This window comes from Gopherus evgoodei, chromosome 10 (genome assembly GCF_007399415.2).
Source record: "Gopherus evgoodei ecotype Sinaloan lineage chromosome 10, rGopEvg1_v1.p, whole genome shotgun sequence".
NCBI lineage: Eukaryota > Metazoa > Chordata > Testudines > Testudinidae > Gopherus > Gopherus evgoodei.
The window spans coordinates 51,092,498-51,114,907 of record NC_044331.1 but is presented as its reverse complement, the minus strand read 5'-3'; the positions used below and the strand labels follow the sequence as shown (position 1 = coordinate 51,114,907).

At 49.2% G+C, this 22,410-nt stretch overlaps 1 protein-coding gene across 2 annotated transcripts in view; it reads right to left on the bottom strand.

Annotated features, from left to right (window-relative positions):
* Positions 1–22,410, bottom strand: part of SBK1 (SH3 domain binding kinase 1) — an 83,254-nt gene that overhangs the window by 41,591 nt on the left and 19,253 nt on the right. Inside the window, exon 1 of one of the 2 annotated variants that reach the window (XM_030578641.1) lies at positions 9,100–9,341. The exons of the other annotated variant lie outside the window; for it this stretch is intronic. The gene's annotated coding sequence lies outside the window, so the exon portion shown is untranslated. Of the gene's footprint in view, positions 1–9,099; positions 9,342–22,410 lie in introns of those variants that run through there. 2 annotated transcript variants of the gene reach the window in all.

Here is a 22,410-nt window from a genome sequence, read left to right as displayed (position 1 = left end):
ATTCCTAGTGTATTTTCCACTGCATGCATCTGATGAAGTGGGCTTTAGCCCACAAAAGCTTATACCCAAATAAACTTGTTAGTCTCTAAGGTGCCCAAGTACTCCTCGTTCTTTTTGCTGATACAAACTAACACGGCTGCGACTCTGAAATATGGGAAATACAGTAGACCAGTGGTCCCCAACCTTTTTGGCTGGCGGGCGCCGGCCGAAGGACCACTGCGGCAGTGGAGCACCCGCCGAAATGCCTCTGAATTTCAGCAGCATTTCGGCGGCGACACCTCTCGATGACGAGAGCGACGCCTCTCGATGACATCACTTGTCAGCGACAAGCGTCGTCATCGAGAGGCGTCCCCGCCAAAATGCCGCTGCAGGTGCTCTCCTGGGGGCCAGGACGCAGGCGCATTAAGATGTCCAAGGGGGCACCATGGCGCCCGCAGGCACCGCATTGGAGACCCCTGCAGTAGACCCTCATTAGTAGCAACATATCTATGCCCTTTTGCTATGTTCCTCCTAAGTGACTGTTGCTGTTATGGGGAGTGTCGACAATTCATCTAGGGAAAGTGTTCCTGGGGGGTAATGTTCCTTGTAAATATATATATTTAAGTTCCAAAACAACATACCCCCAAAATTCAAAATTTCCTGCAAAACACAATTTTGGAAAAAATACAATTATTTCAGGTTGATCAACACATTTCATTGCAATTTCAACTTTTAAAAATCTTTTTATATTAAAAACCTCCCCGATTTTTTTTTGTAACAAAAAAAAAAAAAAAAAACCAAAATGTCATGTTCTAAAAAAGGATGGAACAGGAATTTTGATATTATCAAAATGCTTTGTTTTGTTTTCTAAACAACATTTCACTGAAATTAATAGAGTTTTCTAAATGTTTCAATTTCAAACCAAAACACACATATTTTGGTCAAAAAACTATTTTGATGAAAGATTTCCAACCAGCTCTATTAATTTTTCCATGCAAATACTAGTTACATTCATATTCTTACTGCTGGATATTCTTGAGCTCTTTTCTGTCTTAAGAGGCAGTCAGTAGCTAGGTAGGTTTGTACATGGATAATTGACTTAGCCCTCCACAAAGATGGGTCCCCTCCCCCACCCCACAGACACATAAATAAATAATTATTTTTTGCACTTCCCTAGCAAATTCCATCAGACAGCTCATTACACATATTAATTAATTCAATCTCACAACAGCTAGGTTAAATTTTGCAGATGTGGAAACTGAGGCCCAGAGTTGCAAAGTCATTCACAAATGTCACAAGCTGAAACAGAAGCAGAGCCCAGGAGTCCTGCTGTGCTACTCCACTTGCTAAACCACATCCCCTCCTTCCTTCCTTCTCAGCAGCAACCTTCACTATAGATCACCTCAGCATATCTGTTCTTTGTATAATGATTTGTGTTTTTCTTTCATCCTCTTTTTTCCATGGATGCAGCTATAACCTTTAGTGTTTATTGCTTTGTTAATAAAAACAACACATAAATTACAATGTGGGGAAGAAAAGGACTATATGCATATATCAGGAAGGCAGTGTGGTGTGACTAGAGTACTGGGACTGCTGACCTGCTGTCTGACCTTGAGCAAGTCACATCACCTCTGTGCCTTTATATCCCCCCTCTTGCTCTAGTCCTTGTCTATTTAGACAGCAAGTCCATGCGGCAAGAATTGTCCCTCCATAAGGCCTTGTCTACACGTGGTGACATGTAGGGTACATGGAGCTATGCTCTGCAGTGAAAGGCAGGCTGAGTCCACACTCACCGTTATGGGTACACATGGCAGTGAAAGACTCCAGCAGCGGGGAGCTGCCGGAGCCTTTCCCCACTGCTGGAGTCTTTCACTATAGCAGGGAGAGGCTGAGAGTGTGGGGCACTGCGGAGCTAAAACCAGTAGTGTAGACATGGGAAGCATTGCTTGGGCATGCAGAGAGCCACGTGGGGTATATATCCTTGGCTTCAGGCAAGTAGAACCTCTGCTTAACTTGCCTAAGCCATGCCTCACCCTCCACACTGCTCTTTACACCCGTGCTAGCTGGGTTTGCAGAGTATGTACTCTATGCTTTCAGGGCATATAGCCGTAGACTAAACGTTTGTACAGTAGTCGACACGACAGGGCCCCGATCTCAGCGCAGACCTCGAGGCAATATTGTAATACAGACAATAATAATCTGGTAATCTGCAAAAATTACATGACAGCAATTCCTGGAGGGAATTAAGGCACTGATTCAGCATACTATGTCCTGCCACCAAACCCCCGAGACTGTCCCTCTCTGTCCCTAAATCCTTATCCAACGGACATGTTGATCTCAACCTTCCAGCCCCATCTCCGTGCTGACAGATTCCTGGGAACAAAGTCTCAGCTGCTGTAATCTGTCACAATTTGGTGGGAGTTAATGGAGTTCCACCAATTTAAACCAGCAGGATATTTGGCCCTTGGTTTCTCACTGACTCCCTACCATGACGGTCTCTCTGCGGCCACCAGCAAGCCTGATTTCAAAGATCCTGCTCTAACCCTCCCCTGGATAGGCCACGCCAACTGTCTCTTATACAGATCCGGCCCCTTACCTGGGCATCTCACGATCTTTAAATGTATTTATGCACACAGCACCCCTCTGAGGAGGGAAGTGCCATCATTTTATAGATAGCAGCTGAGTCACAGAAAGATTAAGTGTCCCCCCTAAGGTCACACAGGAAGTCTGTGGCAGAGCAGGGTATTTAACCCACATGCCTTGAGTTCTAGGCTAGCTCCCTGGCCACTGGATCTGGGTTCAATTCCTGCTCATGGATTATGGGATCTCTACCTGTCATTTGTCAATACCATTTTCTACACTGCTTCTTCTGGTAACTCAGAATCAGCATAAGTAATTTCCGATAAGGCTTTTGTACCATAAGATTCATCCCAAAAGCAAAAATTAACAGCCACATAATAGACCCTCACAGATTAGAATATGTGCAGTGTAAACAGTCATAAGCATAAATATTGCAATATAGCCCCTGGAAAACATAGGCATTCAGTGGATATTGTACTTAATTAACTGATTAGGAGCATAGGAGAAAAAAACCCTTCAGTTCATAATTATGGTATCATGAAAGCCCGGTCACTAAGATGTCATGGATACTAATGGCCAGCTCGGCTGGCCATGAGCAGTACAGTGGGCAGCAGAGTAACTCACCAGGACAGGTCATGTTATACAGATAACATGACTAGACTGCATCTCAGCAGAAATTCATTATTTGTACAGGGTCCGATTCATAGGAATTGCCACACTGGGGCAGACAAATAGTCCATATCACTAATATCACGTAACTCAGAGGATGGTATAACCATCACTGCCCAAAGAGAGCATCTACAGACGCAATATCCCATAGCGCAATATTTCTTCCTGACCCCAGTTGATGTTATGAGGCATTTAGATTGAGAGTCCTCATAACCAGTGTCACAAATGTTGCTATTCTTAATCTATCTGCCTTGGTGCATATACGGCTCCTGTCACTCATATCAGAGCAGCTCAAAAGATTTATGCTCAAAAAACCCCTGGGAGGTAGGGAAGTATTATGCCCATTTTACAAATGGGAAATTGAGGCACAAAAATATTAAGTGACTTGACTAAGGTCACAAAGGAAGCATGTGGTAGAGCCAGAAATGGAAATCAGATTGCTTGACTGGCTATCCAGTGACTGAGTCTCATTCCAAGACCATCTTCCTCACCCTGTATAAAGGTCTAATCATGCCTTAATCTTTCTAGCCTATTTACCTCAGTGATATCCTGCAGCAGGAAGTTCCACAACTTCCCCATAAAAAGCAGCTCTCTTCATCCATTTCAAGTATGCTGCCTTTTAATTTCCAGTGACCTTTTGTTCTCGTGTGATGATGAACTAGGAGCACGCACGTGGCACTCACTAGACAAAACTAAATCTGAATGTGACGCTGTTCAAGGTAATGATGTTATAACGTTTTCTGCATCATTCTCCATCCCCTTCCTATGTCATGCTAACACCTAATCCACTCCATTTTCATGGCTGCTGCACATTGAGCAGGCAGCTTCATTGTGTTGTCCACAATGATGCCTAGATAATTCTCTGTAGAAGTTACAACCAATTCAGATCCTCAAGGAGTGGACGAGTAGTTTCAATGATCCCTTGACAGGAATCACAGGTTGCCTGTGATAGCAGGGCACTGTCCTATGTTCCTTCCAATGGGCACACCTTTGGCATTTTTCTATGCTGAATTTCAAGTCACCTGATTTTTCCAGATTCTTCTGGAGAGCCTGCCTCATAATGCCTCTGAACTAAGTTAAATCATATAGGGCCTGATTCAGTTCATACACCGCTGTAAATCTGGTGCGACTCCTTTGTAGCTAATGCAATTACAGTGGTGTATGTGAGCTCTCGGTCCTGCTCTCTGTGTTGGGAGCAAATTTTTCCACTTTGGAACCCAGCCCCCCTTTCTAGGTTAATAAATATATTGGACACAGGTCCTGGTACAGACCCCTAGGACATCCATATGTAATGTTTCCCCCCAATGAGATCCCTTCATGTCTCACGTCAGCTTTTAATCAGCAACAGGACTTCACTATTCTCCCCATGGTTATCAGGGATCTTGAATAGCATCTTATGAGGCTCTTCCCCAGAAGCTTTTGGAAAGAGAAAATAACTGAGCTCCATCATTTCTGTTCTACCCATCAGTTTGATCATTCAGTGCTAACAAGTGAGACAAACACCTTTCTTCTTATGGAAGCCATCCCTACACTCATTTCAATGCTTTGCAATTCTCTCTTCCATAGCTTTTCTCTACTGTTTTCCCTGGCCTATTATTTCCAAGCACACCCTTAGTGTAGCACCTTTTTACAGAGATGACACAGCGTTGGCTGCCTTCCAGTCCTCCGGCTTCTCAGCACTTTTTAATGATAAATTATGAATCTTTGTTACCAGCTCAGTTCTCCATTCTTTAGCACACTCTGAAGAGCGACTTCAGTGCTGGTGATTTATGGGAACTCAATCATTTACTCTTCTTTCAACCCCACCACCCCCAATTCTTCCATCTTCTCTGGCAATGTCTCACTTTCATCACCCCATGAAGAGTATCCCGATAACAGGTATTCGCCCATCATCTTCTGTGATGGAGCATCAGGGTAGCTGACCTCTTCTTTATATGCACTGACGACCAGGACCCCTCACCAGAACTCTTCTGATGTGGAGGCTGACTACCAGATGTGTATTCTTGCGACCCGCATCATGAGTTTGGGTCTCCTACTCTTATCACTCGAGCAGTCTCTGTGGCATGGATCCTTTGGCTATAGCCCTGCTCCCCATGTATAGTTCATCAGAGCATCTTGCTAATCGCTCCCTTCCCACCACAGAAATGCCAGTGATGGCAAGATCTTACCCCAATCCCAGCCTTTCCAGCTCACCCAGGTATGTCTCAAACATTGCAGCTGATAGTAGCTGTGATTTGTAACAGGACAGCCCATTTTGCCAAAACTGTTGTTATACCTTATTGGATTATTCCTCCTTCTCCTCACCCTACCCTTCCCACAGGGCAATCCTAGCCCATTCTACTGGATACATACTGCAGTGGAACTTGTACCTCTGATGTCCCCAGCTGATGTCCATTGTCTGACTAAAGAGCTTCTCTATACCTGCCAGCTTTCCCCCTCCCCCCACCCTCTTGCACCCAATTTAAACAGCCTTCAAACTCTTCTTTGCTGTCATTGCCAGCAGTGATTAAGAGCCCTCCTTTCCCCACAACCTAATAAACTCGGTCCCTCCCCTGAGCCACAAACTGTGGCTCTTCTATCCTCCTGCATGTGGGACTAGAAGAACCTCAGCACACAAAGTCCCTAACCTCAGCCTTGTTTCTAAGCATCTACAGGAAGATCACAGGTGCCATATCCTACTAGTGCCTGCCACTAGTGGTGCCATTTACCATGCCCACCAATGCCCCAAGTCTCTGTAAAAGACTTTACATAGCTCATGAGATCCATCATCCCCCCTCTGATCACCCCACACCCAGCTCTCTCTATGCTGGTAAAAGCAACATCCATCCAATGCACCAGCTCTCTCTCTTTCGCCCAGAGGGATTTGCTCAGTCTAGGAGGAATTATTATCCTCCTCAGCCTATGCCAGATGGTGGCTCCCTGGACCCATCTCTTCATGCTTCTTTGATCTCCTTCCATCCCAACACTGGCTTCAACTGAAGGTAATTGGCAGGCCCATTCCAGCAGGTCTCTAGATGCCATGAACCAGATTCTCAGCTAGTACAGCAATCAGAACAAAAGCCTTATGCCACTTTATAGCAGCTGAGGATCCAGCCCCATATAGGCACATCATGCACCCTGCTGTCTATCTGGTAGGTCAGCAACCCTGACCTTGAGTTGCTTCTACCCTCTGCAGACACAATTTGGCCACATGGTAAGTAGGTGGTCAATGGGTATTTAACTGGGTCACTCTCACCCTTCCTAAACCATAGCTGATTCTTGAGCTAGACTCTAGCTCAATGACAGGTTCTTTCCACTGCATCCTGCTAAGAATGAAGATAAAAAACAAAACCCAATCAGCTCTCACCTTTCCTGCCACGCCCCTCTGTTTGTCCAGTTCAGGTGGGCAGCTCACCCCTTCACTGCCTGCCACTACCTAGCTTCTGATCCCGCCACTGGAGATGGCCTCTTGCTCCCCCCTCTCTTTTTATTTTTCCTGCCTTTTCTAGCCCAATCCATCAGCTCCATCCCAGCAATCAATTTCGTCAAGTCAACAGAGTCACCTCTATTCACAGTCCTCAACCAATCACTCCAGAGCAAAATCACTCTCCTGTCCTCAGGAGCCATTACAGCCACGCTCTCCCTCGCGGCTCCGCTGCACAGTGACTATCTAAAAGGCACATTTAGAAAACTAAAGCCCACTAACCTCTTCACCAGTCCTTACCCCTGGATTTCCATTGCCACTCAGGCTCCAACTCCTTTCAAGCATGACTCACTCTGTTTCCCTCTCTGGTTCAGAGTTTCTGTAAGCTACCAACAGGAACTGATCCCTGCTGAGATCATTTGGTTCCTTGACAATACAGCACAATCAAGCAATTGGGCTCTAGTCCCCTCCCAACCTGGGATGCCATCCCTAGGGTACAGGCAAAGCTGAATGACAAGCAGCACACTCAGGCTGGAAGAGAAGACTCCAGCAACAGCAGGATCATCAGGCAGAAATGAAAATAAATGCCCACACATGGCACAGCCACACCAGCTGCGTTCCCTGTCTCACCAGCTACCCCAAGCAACTGAATAGCTGGGCCACCTGGAAAGGCTGAGCCCAAGAACCGAGTGAGAGGAAATCAAGAACTATCTAGCTCTATGACATGTCCCAGGAGGTGATCACCATGCCATGCTTAAAGAACGTGCTGGGAGGCCCAAAGGGCAGGTGAGTCACGCCCCCTCCCCCCCACACACACCTCCCCTTAAGGCCAATGACATCAGGAGAAGTCACCAGGACAAGATATCTCCTTAGCTCACAAGGACCGCTGCTGTTAAATGGCTCCATTAACTAGTATTTACAGCATGTTGTTTGCCAGGAGAAAACAGCCCTGGCCAGTTCTCAAGGTGTGTAATGATGGAGATATTGCTCTGCACCTATGGAGAGAGGGGATATGCCACCTTCTGAAAATCAGCACTCCTCCCCCAAGAGAGATTGCCAGCTCGGCACTTTGACTTACCCACCTGGGGGTAGAGGACAGGCCATCTTTGGGACAATGTTTCCAGCAGGCTTGCCTATAGCAAAAGATTCTTCCAGGAGGGTTTCACAGCACAAACATTGGAGCACATCTGGAAGCATTAGAAAGCCTCAGAGGAGGCAGTGCATGATATATGGGGACTTTCGAATATAATCCCTCCTCCTGCTCTTCTTTCACTCACTCACACACACTCTCTCTCTCTCTCTAAAGCCAAGCCCTAAAATCCACACAGCAATCTGACAAAGTTTCAGCAATTCACAGAGGGGAGGTAAACAAGGGATCAAATAAGTAGCCCTAAGCAGCGCTGAAGATTCCCTCCTAGAACAGCAGTGAGGATTTAAGGCAACAAGGGGAGGTATGGGAGTGGCAGGGGGGGATTGTACCTCAGAACTGGCTACAAGGACCCTAAACTCACAGGGGAAGTACAGGTGGCAAAGAGGAAAGCTGCTGTGGGAGCAGGTGTGCATAATATGTAGGATCTCGCCACTGCTGGGAACTTGTCACCTCAAACACTGGCACCTGGATACACAGGTACTAACAGATTACAATGTGTCGATGGAAGAGACCAATTCAAACGCTGAGGTTGTGCCAGCTCTGGGAGAGCTCAGGGGTGGAGGGACAATAGAATTTGCTCCTGGTGCTGCTACCAGCTCACTGACATCCTAAACGGCCTGACAGAACCACAGCCAGAACCAAGCCATACCGATGCTGCTGTGTATTTACTCCAGTACCCATTACAGGGCGGGGGGGGGGAACACCTGGAGTGAACGGGGGAAATCAGGATTAGGCGGGATCGACAACCATTAAGAAAAAGGAGAGGTTGGATCCCTGTTTCACCGCCACTCCCCACCATGTCAATTTCCATGCCAGTAGTGGGGGGGGGGCGGTTTCCAGAGCAGGACAATGGGGGGAGGCTTCGCGCCGTCCCCAGGCAAAGCCCCGATCTAGCGCATGTAGGGCGTGTATGCAGAGCCCCTGTGGAAGGCTGGCCTGGGGCTGGTGCCGTCGAGCGCAGGCAGCCCCCCCCGGGAGCGACTGAGGAGGGGAGGGGGAACTAGGATTTGCACACAGGACAGACACAAAGGAAAGGGCCCTTCAGACGAACAGGGGGCTGGAGCAAGCAGCGGAAGGGGAGCTCAACCCTCCCTGCACCTGCCTCCGGCCGGAGCATCCGCCTGCAGCTGCACAATGGGGGACAGACAGACCGCCCGGGGGGTGGGGTGTCCAGCCTTCCAGCGACCTCCTTATCTTAGCAGGGCCCTGCCCGGGCTGGGGGCTGCCGCTGCATTGTCCGGCTGGGCGTCACCTGGACCCGCACCCACGCCGCGAAGGGGAGATCTGGGCCCCAGGGTGGCTCGGAGCGCGGCCTTACCTGGGTGGGGGCTGCGGCGAGCCCCCGGCTCCCTCACACACGTTCGCCTTCCCTTCTCCTGGCCCGCCGACGATCGCCCCTGCGTGCCCGGGCGGGGCTCGCTCCCTGTGCCCCTGGGGGGCCCCCGGAAGGGGCTCGGTCTCCGCCTCGCCTGGCTTCGCTGGGGGGCTGGGACATGCCCCCTCCGCCGCTCGCCTGGCTCCGCTAGGGGGGTCTGGTCCTCATGGCCCCGGGCACGGGGCAGCCGCCAGGTCGGGTCCGGAGCGCGGAGCGGGGCGGGCCGGGGATGGAGGGGGCGGCTCAGGCGCGGCGAGCGCCCCGGGCTGCTACAGCTGCCGGCGCCGGGCGGGGTCCTCGCTGGTCCCCGGACAGCAGCCGCCGCTCAGTCCGGCCGCCGCAGCCTCTCCGCTCCATCGCGGCGCCCCCCGGCCCCTGGAGGGACGGTCCCCGAGCTGCCTCGCCCCTGGGATCCGTGCGCCCCAGCCGCGCCGCCAACTCCCCGCTTTGTCCTGGCTCGGTGCGTGTGTCTGGGGATGTCCCCCCGCCCCGTCTCTGCCGGGAGAGCTCAGCCACTGGCCGCCTTCCTCTCCGCACTCAGGCTCCGCCCCCGGCGGGCAGAGCCAGCCGGGTCCTAGCGCTCCTGCGCCGCCGCCTTCCTCTCACCTCGCCGGTCCGAGGATCTAGGTCACACGCGCCTGGATCGGCTGCCAAAGGCCCGGGCTCGCCTTGGCTGACGGGCGGGGTTAATCTGCGGGCGGCTATGTTTGTTTTGGCTGGAGCGGTGTCACTCACTTGTAGGACTCAAGAGCAAGGATGAGAAGAGCTTGGCTGTCTCTGCAGGAGACACCCGTTGGTGGGCGCAGTGTCGTCCAGCTTCCCTGCCCCTGGACCAGAGCCGGAGCTACCATTTAGGCAGCCTAGGCAATCGCCTAGGCCGCCAGAATAATTGGTGGGAGGCATTTTGCCGGAGGGGGCGGCAGGCAGCTCCGGTGGAGCTGCCGCAGTGGTGCCTGCGGAGGGTCTGCTGGTCCGCGGCTCCAGAGCTGCTGCAGTCGTGCCTGCGGACTGTCGGTTCCTCGCGGGGCTCCGGTGGACTGCCCGCAGGCATGACTGTGGCAGCTCCACCGGAGCCGCGGAGCACCGGACCCTCCGCAGGCACCACTGCGGCAGCTCCACCGGAGCCGCAGGACCAGCATGCAGCCCGGCCAAATTGCTGTGCGCCTAGGGCGCTCAAACCCCTAGTGCCGGTCCTGTCCTGGACAGATGCAGTGAGCCACCCCTGCAGCTGCGAATGGCCACCAGGAGGCGCAGCTCAGGCAGTGCAGTCCCCTGCTCAAAGAAGATGGGGGAGCAGAACTCAAGTTATTTGGGGGTGCCAGTTATTCAGAAAGGGAGGGATACCTCTGTGGTTTGAGCATTGGCCTGCTAAACCTACAGGTTGTGAGTTCAGTCCTTGAGGGGGCCATTTAGGGATCTGGGGCAAAAATCTGTCTGGGGATTGGTCCTGCTTTGAGCAGGGGTGTTGGACTAGATGACCTCCTGAGGTCCCTTCCAACCCTGATATTCTATGAAAAGTGGAAACAAGAAGGAATTGCCATGGAGAAGTACAAAAGAACAGCACAAGCACCTGGGGACAAAATCAGAAAGACTAAGGCCTCAAATGAGTTAGAGCTGGCAAGGGACAAAAAGGGCAATAAGAAGAGGTTCTTAACTACATTAGGAGCCAGAGAAAGACTGAGGACAGTGCAGGTCCTGCACTTAGTATGGAAGGAGAACTGATGACTTTGAGAAGGCTAAGGTGTTTAATGTTTATTTTGCTTTAGTTTTCACTAAAAAGCTTTATGGTGACCAGATACTCAAAACAATATTCATAAGGGACAAGGAATGCAGGCCAAAATAGGGAAAGAACAGTTTAAAAATATTTAGATAAGTTAGATGTATTCAAGTCAGCAGGGCCTGATGAAATTCATCCTAGGGCAGAGGTGAAAGTGGGCCAGTACGGGCCGGTACAACAGTACCATAAGAAGTGGAAGTTCCGGCCTGTATACAGCCCACGTTAAAGCACTTTAATGTCACTGCCCCTTTTGTCTCCAATATCGTAAGTGTCTCATTTGACCTGGCTGACATAGTCAATTCAATTTTTTTTTTAATATTTCATTTAACTATTTGAATTAAAAACAATTTTAACAAAAACAAGCCTCATTTTAAAAAACTTGAATGTTTAACTAAATTCAAAATTTTATATGCTTGTTTTGTTAAAATATTATGTTTGCTGTTGAAGAAAAAAATCCAGAATACATAACATTGTTTTTTTAGTTAAATAAAACCATTTAAATCTCTGTCTGGTGATGTTCTCCTAATACAGCATGGCAAGAAAATCCTCCGTATATTAATGATTAATCTGTTGAACTGGAGATAGTTCACCTCCCAGTGACTTCATAAATATCTGCTTCAATTACCTTTGGTAAATGAAACAACCAACAATGTCATTTTCTGATATAGCTGTAAAACTAATCTGAAAAGTTTTCAAAATAAATCACTTTTAAAATGTATATTATGTACCTTCTAAAAATGAAACCTACATCTATCCCTGAGTTGTGAAGAATATATTACGGTTATACCAACCAACAAGAATGCACTTTTATATAGAAATCCATGATTAAACTGAGTCTTCCGGACTAGTAATTTAAATCATGATTTAAATCAATTTGATTTAAAGCAAATCCACCCTGATCACATAGCTGCAAAATGGGGAATAACCGGCTAGACAATAGTACTGCTGGAAAGGATCTGGGGGTTATAATGTATCACAAATTGCATATGAGTCAACAATGTGATGCAGTTGCAAAAACGGCTAATATTCTGCAGTGTATTAAAAGAAGTATTGTATGTAAGACACCGGAGGTAATTGTCCTGCTCTGCTCAGCTCTGGTGAGGTCTCAGCTGCAGCACTGTGTCCAGTTCTGGGCACCACACTTGAAGAAACTCAATACATTGGAGAGAGTCCAGAAGAGAGCAACAAAAATGATAACAAGGTTTATTAAACCTGACCTGTGAGGGAAGGTTGAATACCTGGGCATGTTTAGTCTTCATAAAAGACAACTGAGGGGGGACCTAATAATAATCTTCACATCTGCTAAGGGCTATTATGAAGAGACCAGTGATCAGTTGTTCTCCATGTCCACTGAAGGCAGGACAAGAAGCAAAGCAGCCAGAGGGATGTAGGTTAGATATTAGGAAAAACGTTCTAGCCATGAGGGGAGTTAAGCTTTGGAATAGGCTTCCAAGGGAGGTTGTGGATCCCTGTCATTGGTGTTTTTTAAGAACAGGCTCGACAAACACCTGTCAGGGATGCTCTAGGGTTACTTGGTCCTGCCTCAGTGCAGGGAGTTGGACTTGATGGCCTCTTGAGGTCCCTTCCAACCCTACATTTCTATGATTCAAGTTCCTTAACCATGAGGCCCTCCTTTCTCTTCCTACAGTCTCCTGCCTCAGTCACCAAACATCTTCCAGCTTCTGCAACAAAGGAACAGGAATCCTACAGATTGCAGCCTCCTACACTACCTAGTTCTGATCCATTCACAGTCCATCCTGTGCTCTGAATGAGGCAGGGGCCCCATGGAAAAAATAGTATCTGATCCTATCATTAAAGACTTTAGCATAATGCATACACACAAGGGGGCAGTATTAAGGTTGCACAGACTTCCTTAATTATGGCATTTCCTAATTTCTGAGTGCTTGACTTTGCCACCTTACTTGTGACTTTTCAATATAGTTTTATGTGTGTAATTTTCTAGGTTTTTAAAAAAAGCAAACTGAACAAATTCCATCATGTAAAATGATGCTGACACCCCCATGTGGTTCATCACATGGTCACTTTTAGATCCACCAAACAGACCTCGGCCAGTTCAGCTACAGGCGTAATCTGCAGCAGTAATAGATTGTCATCCTTTATATGGATCTGCACTAAAAGGGGGAAGAGAGACATACTTTGCATGGGGACTACTGAAAGCACAGGAAAGAGAGTTTCCCAGTTCTGGTGCCACAGCATACCCCAGCACCTGGGAGCAGCAACTGCAGGGAGAGACCTACTCAACAGCTGCATCCCTGGGCTGGAGCATGCTCAATGCAGACAGACTCTTCAGAGAGTCTGACAAGTCTCTACATAGCATGTGCAAAGAGAGATTTTTTCTAAAAACGTTTATAATTTGCCCAAATTTGGGCAGATTTTTGCAGGAATGGAAAAAAGGTGACCCACCCTCTCAAGTTTCTCAACCAAACAGCTAAAAGATCTTTTTAACATAGCAAAACAACACCTTTTCCCCTAATTTTGTTCTTAGAAATGACTGGAACATCTTAGCTGGACCTTGAAAAGAAAATCCATCTTGAGGCAGACACCCAGCATGGAAAATTTCAGTCCAAACAGCTGAAGTTTGGTAACGTTTTCAAACAGCCGACAAGAAGGTCTTTTATAACGGTAATCTTAACTAAAGGTGGTAGTGCAAGGTCTGCCTATAAATGTAGATAACAGATTAGATGAAAGGCAGTTAGATAGTCCTTCCTGAGCAAGCCCTAGACAAGTCCTCTCTTTCCTTTTATGTCTCCTTCCCACCCTACCATTCTTGGAATAACTGACAGATCTGGTCAAACTATTCATTACAAATAATGGGTCAGATCCTCAGCCAGTTTAAACTGGCATTGCTCTGATGTCAGTCAAGCTGCATGGATTTCCCCCAACTGAGAACATGGTACTGGATCTGTTACAAATGCAGACCTGTGTTTGGTTTGCAACTCATTTGAAAGCTCACTCTTTGTAAGTATTAGCTGAAAAATTTGGACCAATCATTTTCACGCCATGTGTTGTCCACAAATGCTTCATTCCAACTATTTTCTATTCATTATTCACATTCTGTGGTTGGTCTCTCTTAGGGAGGTATATAAACCCCACATCACCTGAGAAGGCCTGAGAGCTCTATTAGCTGCACCTTGTTATACCGGAAAGGGTGTGTCAAGCTCAGGGTGGAGTTAAAAGGAAGGAGCTGAGAGTGGTGGGGTGGTGGAGACCCAGGAGTGAGATGGCCTGGAGTGCCTTCTCCATGGGAAGGACCTGACTGAAGCCAGCTGGAGGAACAACTGTGGGGAAATGTACAGGAGTAGTGTTAGCTGCTGTGATGGGCCTTGAACAAGGAGTGAGGTTCCAGGGAGGGAGCCTTGTGGGTTAGCATTCAGTAGAAGAGTCGAGAACTGGGAGGAACATGAGATGGATGAAAGGCTCAAGTCTGAGATGGGTCAAAGTTGCTTACTTTGTATTTCGTCTGGTCTGGGGGATTTGCGAGGGACCTGCTAGCCAGTGTCCTGGAAGAAGCTTGGAACTGACGAGGTTCCCTGGAGGGTTTGAAGATGTTGTGCTGATTGCCATTATTTTAGGATACAGATAATGGGATGGAACCACAGTGTGACCTGATGGAGGACAAGCTCACCACTGAAGTCCTGGAGACGAGAGCAAGGCAGAATTGTTGAAACACCATGTCATGGGGGATGCTGCAGGACGGTGAGTTGATGACAGCCCCTAATGCGCATAGTGTTGTTTCCCTCCCCAGTTGGATGATTGAAATGGTTTAAGCAAGAGGATGGCTGATAATGAATAATGCACTTCGCCACAGGAGTATTGGGAACATCACTGGTGTTAAAATCCGCTGACATGTTCAGGCTTTGAGAACCTTTTTTGTGACCTCCGCCTGTTATCCAAATAATGAAACGGATAGCTCCCAGCGCATGTATTGTGCAAATCAGGGTTCCTTTGTCATTCTCATTGTCTGGCCCTTCAGCCATTTCCTAGCCAAAACATTCACTGTTCCACGCACTGTTGCAAGGCCTGCGATGTCCATAGACATTCCTGAATTAAGGGAAGCAGCCTGACTAGGGGAGGAGGAGGACCCTGCTGGAGAAGGGGATGAGGGAGTTTCTCCCCCTAACTCCACCCTGGGGGCATGTGCTTTTCCATGCTGGGACCTCCCTCCTGCACCCAAAGCTTGCAGGAGCTCTCTCCCTCAGCTCTAATCTAAATCTCGTTTAGTGCACAGAGCAGTTAGGTTTTTTATGAGTGACTTTAAACCAAGAGGCTAAATCAAGATCTGACACTTCTCTTTAATTTATTGCCAAGTGCTGCTATATGACACCAAGGGCCTGTCTGCACTAGGCAAAAGAGGCGCTGTCAACCAACCATTTCTTGGATGACTCGGCGTTTTCAGCACTTGGGCATCCCAATGCAGCGCTTGTGCTGGGATGAAGCTTCTAGCCCAGGCCCATGTGAACTAAGAGCTGCAATCATTTGGCCCCCGTGTAGCTGAGAAGTCAGGAACCGCATGGTTTCTCTGGTTCAGTCAATCCCCTTCAATCCATCCCACTGTGCAGTCCCCTGCTCCAAGCCACACTGATGGGCATCTGTTATTATTATTTCTATGGCAGTCGCATCTGATCAAGGGCCCTGTTGTGCTAGGTGCTATATAAACACTTAGCCAGAGATCGCCCCAGCCCTGAGGAGCTCACAATTGACATGGACAACGGAAATGTCACAGATGGCAGAGATATTATACAGCTTGCCCATGGTCACACAGGGAGTCTGTGGCAGAGCCAGGGAAAGAACCCATATCTCACACCCATGCCTCTTCCTCAGCCTCAGGACCATCCCTGTCAAAGTAAGTGTGAGCAATGCCACAACCCCACCATCATCCCTCCCACCAGGAGCACACATAGACAGGCTGCCACACCTGGGCTAAGAGCAGCTGGTTGTTTTGACTATGAGTGACTCTAGGCCCAACGGTTGTAGCATGGGGATCTTAGGGGGACATAGGGATTGGGACTCTGACCCAAATCTACCCACACCACTGGAAGCTGGTTCCAACCACTGGAAACTGATTCCAAGCAAGCCAAGATTACCCCCCATTGCTGCAGAGTCTGTGCCTAGCTTGGATACCAATGGAATTCATACATAGGATAAAACACATCTAATTTGTGTCTTGACTCCAAATCCTGACACCACTGATTTCTATGGCCTGACTCCATAGGCGAAGGGTATCGTAGGCCAGGGGAGGCTGAACCTCGCAAAACTGCCACCCGTGGCCCCCACTCACGCTCCACCCCGAGGTCCCCTCCTGCTTCCAGCCACGTCCTCCATGGCCCCAGCCCAGGCAGGCTGCTCCTCTTCCCCAAAGTGGACTGGGGCTAGGGCTGGCTGGCCTGTGGCCCAGGACTTGTGGGGTGAGGGCCAGTGCTGAGGCCACCTGGGGCTGGGGCAGGGGGAGCCGGCAGCCGCAGGGGGGGTGGGGCTCAGGACTGTGGCAGGAGAGGGAGGTGGAAGGGGCAGGGGAAAGGGGAAGGGGCCTTGGGCAGAAGCGGCAGGGCTGGGGACTAGTCTCCACGAACAGGCAGTTCATGTGCCACCCATGCTTGAAGAGCGGAATCATACAGCAGGCAAATGACTAGGCACCTTAAATGGAAGCAGAGAAAAACACATACACTTGCTTCGCCCTGCAGATCAAATGCTTGTTTCTGTTCCTCTGTAGAGACAGGCAAAATTGCAAGGCAGCTGGGCATGGAAGACATTCTCTGCACTTAAATATACACAAGATAAGGACTTGTAAAACCACTCTAGCCTCCCTTATGCTCTCCATGCTCAGATCCTGCCTGAGGGAGCTACTAAAGCAATTTGAAGCAAAAAGACCCCCCACACACACTAAACCATCTTCCATAGAATCCTGGAACCATAGAAGATTAGGGTTGGAAGAGACCTCAGGAGGTCATCTAGTCCAATCCTTTGTTCAAAGCACGACCAACACCAGCTAAATCATCCCAGTCGGGGCTTTGTCAAGCCGGACCTTAAAAACCTCTAAGGATGGAGATTCCACCACCTACCTGGGTAACCCATTCCAGTGCTTCACCACCCTCCTATTGAAAAGTGTTTCCTAATATCCAACCTAGACCTCCCCCACTGCAACTTGAGACCGTTGCTCCTTGTTCTGTCATCTGCCACCACTGAGAATAGCCAAGCTCCATCCTCTTTGGAACCCCCCTTCAGGTAGTTGAAGGCTGCTATTAAATCCCCCTTCACTCTTCTGTGGACTAAACAAGCCCAGTTCCCTCAGCCTCGCCTCATAAGTCATGTGCCCCAGCCCCCTTATAATTTTCGTTGCCCTCCACTGGACTCTCTCCAATTTGTCCAAATCCTTTCTGTAGTGGAAAGCCCAAAACTGGACACAATACTCCAGATGTGGCCTCACCAGTGCCGAATAGAGGGAAATAATCACTTCCCTCGATCTGCTGGCAATGCTCCTACTAATACAGCCCAATATGCCATTAGCCTTCTTGGCAACAAGGGCACACTGCTGGCTCATATCCAGCTTCTTGTCCATGGTAATCCCCAGGTCCTTTTCTGCAGAACTGCTGCTTAGCCAGTCGGCCCCCAGCCTGTAGCGGTACATGAGATTCTTCCTTCCTAAGTGCAGGAGTCTGCACTTGTCCTTGTTGAACTGCATCAGATTTCTTTTGGCCCAATCCTCCAATTTGTCTAGGTCACTCTAGACCCTATCCCTACCCTTCAGAATATCTACCTCTCCCCCAGCTTAGTTTTATCCTCAAACTTGCTGAGGGTGCAATTTATCCCATCATCCAGATCATTAATAAAGATGTTGAACAAAACCAGCCCCAAGACCGACCCCTGGGGCACTCCCTTTGAACCAGCTGGCAACTAGACATGAAGCCATTGATCAGTACCCACTGAGCCCGACAATCTAGCCAGCTTTCTATCCACCTTATAGTCCATTCATCCAATCTATACTATTTTAACTTGCTTGCAAGAATACTGTGAGAGACCGTATCAAAAGCTTTGCTAAAGTCAAGATATATCACGTTCACTGCTTTTCCCATATCCACAGAGCCAGTTATCTCATCATAGAAGGCAATCAGGTTGGTCAAGCATGACTTGCCCTTGGTGAGTCCATGTTGACTGTTCCTGATCACCTTCCTCTCCTCCAAGTGCTTCAAAATGGTTTCCTTGAGGACCTGCTCTTAATCACAAGACAATAAATGTTCTGCTGATAATCAACCTCTCAGGTCTCATTCTGATTTGAATGAAGATCATCCTGTCTGCTACTTGGAAGGAAAACAATAAAGTTCTGGAGAGCAAATTGAAAGATCAAATCATTTTAGACCCAGCACAGAGATATGCCAGACACCCCTAGGTCGGAGGGAAGAGGCCCACTTTTTTATTTTTTTAGCCACATCTGTATAATTGTTCCCCCATTCTGTGCCGCCATAAGCCTCCTCTCTGGTGTGTTTCAAGGGGTGGCTATGATTGTTTCACCAAATGTTTAGCTGTTTCTAGATCAAGAAGTGTTTAGCTGTTTCTAATTCAGGTCTGAGTAGCTATGTATACAAGCATGCTGGAAAAGGAGCTAGCCTTGAGGTGAAGGTACTAGAATGGCCCTCAGGAAATCCAGATTTCATTTCCTGCTCTGCCCAGGTGACCTCGGGCAAGTTGTAATTCTCTGTGCCTTATCTCTACTCAGCCTGCGAGCTCCCCAGGGCCTGCAGTGATCTTTACTAGGCGTGAACAGCATGGAGTACTAAGAGACTTTGATCTTGGTTCATGTGATATTGGTCACAACAAGGATAAGATCAGAGTAATTATAGCCAAAAACTCCTCTCAACAGAGGTCAGGAAAGCATCTTTCCCCTGCACAGAGGATGGTGAACAAAGCCAAGCATGCACCTAGCCAGCTGCCCAGTGATCCTGCATCTACCAGACTAATGGTTTGATCTAAGACAGTGAATCCTCTGCACCTGCATCTCTAGCCCTCCTGGTGTCACTCCGGCTGGCTAACCCCCATGCTGAGTGACACATTCCCCTCCTCACTCTTCAAAGACAAAGGCCTTGCAGGTTCCCCCCCCCGGGCACCAGAATCTTTCCAGGAAGTGGCTAATTCTTGGTTGCAGAGCCAAGCAGTTCATTTAGAGCAATTAAACCGGAGCTCAGCCCTGACCAGCTTAGCAATTGCTCCCCTGAGCAGCTCTGATGCAGCAGCTGGGGCTGTCATCCTGCTCAATGTACTTTGCTATGGAGCAGGCATGTGGGTCATGCATAGATTGAATAATAATAATAATAACAGCACTTAACATTTGCATAGAGCGCTCCATCTTCAAAGCACTTTACAACATTAACTAATTAAGATCCAAGAGATGAAAGGGGCCTGGTCATGAAGCCAGTATTGTTTCAAACACATTTCCACCTTACACAGTTTGAGGCTGCATCTAAACCATTTTATAAAACCCGACTCTAGTGCAGTCTCTCAGCAGTTTCAGCCAGGAGAGTTATTAACGAAACTTCCTGCCCACACTGTGGTAGCAATAAGGGTCCTTGGCGCTGATAGTTAGGGAGCGCACTAGCAAACAGGTGTTTGAAACTTTGATCAAGGTTCAAGACATGGTATGGACAGAACCTAAAGGTGGCTTGCTGGTCAGTTGGCACCTGTTGTAGTGACCTCAGCCTTGGAAATAACACAGACAGTACCCCAGGGACATGGAATGAGATAGACAGATGACCTCGGAGTGAATCTGTACCAAGGAATATAGAAGGCATGTTACTCTTGGAATAAATCTATCCATTGTTCTAGTAATGAATTTAAAAACTGCCAGGTATATTACAGTACCCCCGGCTGAGGAATAGCTACCTCTTAAATGGATGGGGATGGACACAGACCAGGAGTGGGGCTGGGAAGGGAACTGGCAGAGGCTGTACAAACTAAAACTGATTAGAGGGGAAACACATGGGAGAGAGATGACCCCAAGGGAAAGTCCAGTAGGTGCCATTAAGGTCCTTCGGCGAATCTCTGTTAGTGGAACCAGGAACCCCAGTAGGCCCATAGATCCATTGCTCTATCCCAAAACTTAGCTGGCCAACTGGAACCTGCTGGAAATTTTCAGTGGGAATTTCCCCTATGTGTAACTCAGCCCAGACATCAGAACTATGTGTAACGCTGACCCAAACATGGGCGTCAGCAGCAGGGATCAAACGTGGGACCCCTGGAGCTAAACATATGAGCTATAAAAAACATGTCTGTTAGCAAAGGTTATAGCAGGCTCATCATTCTCTAGGGCAGGGGTGGGGAAACTTTTTGGCCCAAGGGCCACATCTGGGAACAGAAATTCTATGGTGGGCCATGAATGCTCACAAAATTAGGGTTGGGGTGCAAGCCAGGAAGGGGTGAAGGCTATGGTTGGGGGTAGGGGCTCCAGGGCGGGGCCAGAAATGAGGAGTTCAGGGTGTGGGGATGAGGAGTTTGGAGTGTAGGAGGGCGCTCTGGGCTGGGGCTGAGGGCGTTGGAGGGTGGGGGATGGCTCAAGAGTGCAGGCTCCAGGCAGTGCTTACCTCAAGCAGCTCCTTGAAGCAGCAACATGTCCCTTCTCCAGCTCCTATGCAGAGGCGTGGCCAAGTGGCTCTGCATGCTGCCCCATCCACAGGCACTGCCCCTGCAGCTCCCATTGGCTGTGGTTTCTGGCCAATGGGAGCTTCAGGGGTGGCACTTGGGACTGGGGTAGTGTGCAGAGCAGAGCCCCTTAGCTGCCACTTCACATAGGAGCTGAAGTGGGGCTATGCAACTGCTTCCGGGATCTGTGTGGAGTGGCCCCTGATCCTTTTCCCCAGCTGGAGCTCGAGGGTAGGATTAAAACGGCTGGTGGGCCATAGTTTGCCCACAAGGCCGTAATTTGCCCACCCCTGCTCTAGGGGCCCTCGCCATCACGAGAGGGGGTCAGAGCACCACTCTGAGCAAGCATGGGATTACATGTTACCCATAGAACCCGCTGGCCAGTGTTTGTCATGCATCCCACTCTCTGCTGGATCTGTAGAGCTTGTGAGTATATCACAGGTCCCAGCGCTTCAGGGCAAGCAGTAGAGACTAGTGCGTTCAGCTCTGGAGGTGCCTGGTGCCAGCAGAGGTGGCAGCCATCACACCTAGCCTTTTGTAACAGTCCCCACCGCTCACCGACCTTTCTTTCTCTGCTACCTCCTCTCTGAGGATCTCAAACCTGCAGTAACCTTCCAACCTCCCTGGGATGCGAGTGTCTTTCCCCCATTTTGCTGACATGGGAATCGAGAGGGGAAATGGGCGTGGTTTTCATGGGTGCTGAGCACCCTAAATCTGTCAGAGTTCACAGGAGCTGTAGGGGCTTTCCCCACTGCAAACCAGGCTCCAGGCGACTTGCCCTCACCCAGGGCATCCTCGGCAGGCCCCTGCTCTGAGCACCAGGCACTCCCCCTGCGAGGGTGCTGCTGGGATGGGGTCTGGGCTTGGATGTGGTTGTTCCCTTTTCCACCAGTGGTGGCCCCTGATCTGCTGCACTGGGCGAGGGATGCTCACCAGGAGCTGCAGGCTGCCCAGCTCCAGTTGAACAATCCCCCTGCACTAAGGCAGCCAACAACCCCTTACAAGGGACGTCTCTTATGTCTTCCTCTCTATGCAGGAAGATCAGGAGTGGCGGAGTGCTGCAGAAAGCAGCAAGAAATAGCCCTGGTGAGCATAGATGAGTCCTGTTTATTGGTATTAATACTAATAACGATGATGATAATAATGACAATATCAGAGGAGGGATGGAGCAGGGAAGCTAAGCAAACAGTTTCTGAAATACAGTGTTCGCAACCAGCCCCTGCCCAGGCCGCACAGCCTAACCGAGTAGAAGAGTGACTGGATGCCAGCCCAACATGCTCCACCCACTCTGATGATGGGGGCTTTCGCTTGCTCCACATCCTGTGTCCTGGGGCATCAGAGCCAGCTGCCCCCTTCTGGCCCTGCTCACGTCAGATCTAGCTACCTCCTCTCCTCAGCACTTCTAAGGCACGTGTTGGAGATGTTTTCTGGCCTGTGTTCTCCAGGGCTCAGACTAGACTGACCCTTCTGGCCTTGGAATCTCTGAATCACCATGTCTCCTGGCGTGCCCCCGCTAAGGCTGACTCATTATCACCTGCCTCCCTGCCCTCCTTATCCCTAGCCTCAGCACTGCCGAGCCAGGATGCAAATCCTGAGTTACTCGTCCTCCAGAGGAGGGTGGTGTCCCATGGACAGTGCCACTGACCTCCAGCAGGAGGCCATGTTCCCTGGGGGACCAGTGGAGCCTTGTATGCGCTAACTTTAAATCTCATCTGGCAGCTGTTTATGCCCCTTTGATAGAAACCAGTCTGACCTGTCTTGGTGCTGGAGTCTCAAACCATCCACCCCAGCATCTCCTGGAATGTGACTGCATGTGGGCTGAGGGCAGC